The following is a 4,683-nucleotide window of genomic DNA, read 5'->3' on the forward strand; positions in this document are numbered from 1 at the left end:
GGCATCTCGGAGTGAACAAAAGTGATGTTGTTCGAACATGGAGGAGATACAGAGAGACAGGAAACTTTGATGACATGCCTCACTCAGGTCGCCCAAGAGCTACTACTGCAGTGGATGGCCACTACATACGGATTATGGCTCAGAGGTACCCTGACAGTAATGCCACCATGTTGGGTACTGCTTTTCATGCAGCCACGGGACATTGTGTTATGATTCAAACTGTGTGCAATAGGCTGCATGATGAGCAACTTCACTCTCGACATCCATGGTGAGATCCATCTTTGCAACTACAGCACCATACAGCGCGATACAGATGGGCCCAACAACATGCTGAATGTACCACTCAGGATTGGTATCTGTTCTCTTTACCAATGAGTGTTGCATATGCCTTCAACCAGACAGTTGTCAGAAACATGTTTTCAGGCAATCCAGTTGGGCTGAACGCCTTAGACACCCTGTCCAGCGAGTGCAGCAAAGTGGAGGTTCCCTGATGTTTTTTGGGTGGCATTATGTGAGGCTGATGTACGCCGCTGGTGGTCATGGAAGGTGCTGTAACATCTGTTCGATACATGAATACCATCATCTGACCAATAGCCAACCACATCGGCAGCATATTGGTGGGGCATTTGTCTTCATAGACGACAATTCACACCCCTATCGTGCACATCTTGTAAATGACTTCCTTCAGGATAACGACATCGCTTGACTAGAGTGGCCAGCATGTTCTCCAGACATGAACCCTATCGAACATGCCTGGTACACAGTGAAAAGGGCTGTTTATGGATGATGTGACCCACCAACCACTCTGAGGGATCTCACCATTGAGGAGTGGGACAATCTGGACCAACAATGCCTTGATGAACTTGTGGATGGTATGCCATGATGAATACAGGCATACATCAATACAAGAGGATGTGCTACTTGGTATTAGCACCTCTGAAGGTCTCGTTGTATAGCAGTATAACAAGCAACGTGTAGTTATCATCAGCAATAAAAAGGGTGGAAATTATGTTTATGTATTCCAAATTTCTGTACAGGTCCTGGAACTCTTAAAACCAAGGTGATGCAAAACGTTTTTTAATGTGTGTATTTCAAATAACACGTTACCATCGCAAACATACAAGTCACGATCCCTCTACCGATATGTAGTTGGCCAAATAAATCTGCTTCTGTAAGGTCATGTAACCCTCTGGGTACTATGGGATATTGCTTGTAGTTTATACCACTATTGTCTTCTTTGACCTTTTGACATATGTTACAACTCTATAATATTTTAATTACTTTTCGACTACAATTCTTAAAATAATAAAATTTATTCATGTGTTTTATGCACATTACATATTCGAAAATGTCCATAACCTTTGAGTATGAACTGTATTAATTCATCCTCCATGAGCTGAGGTATGCATAATTTCCAACATAGAGTATGTAAATGTGATTTTCAGAGTAAAATATCATTTTGTATTGTCCATGAAAGTTGTTGTATTGGCACCAGGGAATCCTGTTTACGCTGTTGGTATTTCTTACTGAAGTAGTGATCACCTTTTATTCCTTGCTTTATCTTAAGGGCTAAATTGTGTACCTCGGTTTTGGTATATGTAATATCTAAGAATTAAATGCTAATATCACCCCAGGGCCCTTAGTATATTTCAAATTGTTCATACCTAATGGTAGTGTACATAGTTCTACGAGCCTTTTATATAGTTAATCTCTAATGGAAATTGCTGTATGAATAGAACACACCTAATCAAGTGATCATGTAGTAGTCTGTCTCCATGACAAAGCCTAATGCATGGTGGTCAATATACAGGGTGGTCCATTTGGTCGTGAACGGGCCAAATATCTCACAAAATACGCACCAAACAAAAAAAACTAGCTTGAAGGGGGAAACCAGATGGAACTATGGTTGGCCCACTAGATGGCGCTGCCATAGGTCAAACAGATATCAACTGCATTTTTTTAAATATTACATTTACTTTTTTTGCTTTGTGATAGATCGCGCTGTAATAGTCACAAACATATGACTCACAATTTTAGATGAACAGTTGGTAACAGGTAGATTTTTTAAATAAAAATACAGAACATAGGTACATTTGCACATTTTATTTTGGTTGTTCCAATGTGATACATGTACCTTTGTAAACTTATCATTTCTGAGAATGCATGCTGTTACAGCGTGATTACCTGTAAATACCTCACTAAAGCAATAAATGCTCAAAATGATGTCCGTCAACCTCAATGCACTTGGCAATACGTGTGACAACATTCCTCTCAACAGTGAGTAGTTTGCCTACCGTAATGTTCGCACATGCATTGACAATGCGCTGATGCATGTTGTCAGGCATTGTCGGTGGATCAGGATAGCAAATATCCTTCAACTTTCCCCACAGAAAGAAACCTGGGGAAGTGAACATGCAGGCCATGGTGCTTTAACGACCAATCCACCTGTCATGAAATATGCTATTCAATACCACATCAAAAAAATGCAAGCTATGTGCCAGGCATCCATCATGTTGGAAATACATCACCATTCTGTCATGCAGTGAAACATCTTGTAGTAACATCGGTAGAACATTACGTAAGAAATCAGCATACATTGCACCATAGGGATTGACATTGATAAAATGAGGGCCAATTATCCTTCCTCCCATAATGCCGCACCATACATTAACCCGCCGAGGTCGCTGATGTTCCACTTGTCGCAGCCATCGTGGATTTTCCGTTGCCCAACAGTGCATATTATGCTGGTTTATGTTACAGCTGTTGGTGAATGACGATTTGGCGCTAAATAGAATGAGTGCAAAAGATCTTTCATTGTCCCATAATTTCTCTTTTGCCCAGTGGCAGAACTGTACAAGATGTTCAAAGTCGTCACCATGCAATTCCTGGTGCATAGAAATATGGTACGGGTGCAATCAATGTTGATGTAGCATTCTTATCGCTGACATTTTGGAAATTCCCGATTCTTGTGCAATTTGTCTGCTACTGATGTGCGGATTAGCCGTGACAGCAGCTAAAACACCTACTTGGGCATCATCATTTGTTGCAGGTCGTGGTTGACATTTCACATGTGACTGAACACTTCCTGTTTCCTTAAATAACATAACTATGCAGCGAATGGCCCAAATACTTGGATGATGCTGTCCAGGATACCGAGCAGCATACATAGCACATGCCCGTTGGGCATTTTGATCACAATAGCCATACATCAACACAATATCGACCTTTTTCGCAGTTGGTAAATGGTCTATTTTAACATGGGTAATGTATCACAAAGCAAATACCGTCCACACTGGTGGAATGTTACGTGATACCACGTACTTATATGTTTGTGACTATTACAATGCCATCTATCACAAAGCGAAGAAAGTGGTCCAACTAAAACATTCAAATTTCTTTATGCAGTACACAAATATGTAATTAAAAATGGGGGATCCTATGTAAAAACACGCAGTTGATATCCATTTGACCTATGGCAGTGCCATCTAGTTGGCCAACCATACTGTCATCTGGTTTCCCCCTTCTAGCTAGACGTGTTTCCTCCTTTGTAGTTTTTTCGTTTGATGCTTATTTCATGAGATATTTGGCCCGGTCAATGTCAATGGACCACCCTGTATATACTGCTAACTATTTTGTTTGAAATTTCTTTGTGCTCCATATGATGTCAAGCAGTTCCTCTTCTGTGGCTGTGTAATTCATATTGTGTTTACTTAAACTATGACTTTTAAAAGCAATTGTTCTGTGTTCCCGTTTCCTGGTCCCATTCTCCTTGGAATAATTCCAAGGCTATACCATATTCTGAGGGATCTGTCACTAATTTGAAAGATTCATTTACCACAAGATGCTTCAAAATTGGTGCGTTAACAAGCACCTGTTTGGTAGAGCCAAACGCTTCTGCTGTACCTTCATTCCATATCCAATTTTCTGTCGGTTTCAACAAACTCACTGTGGATCATTCATAACTTGTCCACATATATAATAATGACAAAACCCTCCTAGTCCTGAGAATGAACGAAACTACCTAACATTCTATGGTTCTGGACAATGTTTAATAGTTCTTATCCTGTCAGTGTCTGGTTTTATATCATTTAACCCCACTAATTGTCACAAAAACTTAAGTTCTTCCCTACTAAAATGAGATTCTGCTAGTTTAATCGTAATACCTTTTTTGTAAAACTTTTGTAGGGTTTTAATTAACAGTGTACAGTGTTTTTCTCATGCTTTCAACATCAAGAGAATATCATCACCACATATTAAGTAGCTCTTGTAATAGTTCTCTTCCTAATGCATGACCCAGAGCTCAAAAAAAAAACTGACACAGATATTCAGACCAAGAGGTAAGATGCGAAATTGATAAGATTTTCCATCGAATAAGATAGTTGTATGAAAGTGTTTCACACTGTTACATGAAAGACAGTGTCCTAGCGAAAATTGTCATTTTAACCCCCCCCCCCCCCCCTTCTCACCCCCTTCCACACACACACCCCCTCCCCCCCCCCCCCTCCCACACACCAGAATTATTCGGTGGTACAGTTGTTAGAGCGATAAAATGTCAAATTTTATAAGGTGATGTCCATAGATCGCTGGTTTGAATCTTATGCTGCATGCACAGTGGCACCAACAACGGTTGTCAGACACTGTCGCCAGAGGTCATGCGGTAACGTCAGCCAACAGTGTGGTCAT

Source organism: Schistocerca gregaria, chromosome 6 (genome assembly GCF_023897955.1).
Source record: "Schistocerca gregaria isolate iqSchGreg1 chromosome 6, iqSchGreg1.2, whole genome shotgun sequence".
Lineage (NCBI taxonomy): Eukaryota > Metazoa > Arthropoda > Insecta > Orthoptera > Acrididae > Schistocerca > Schistocerca gregaria.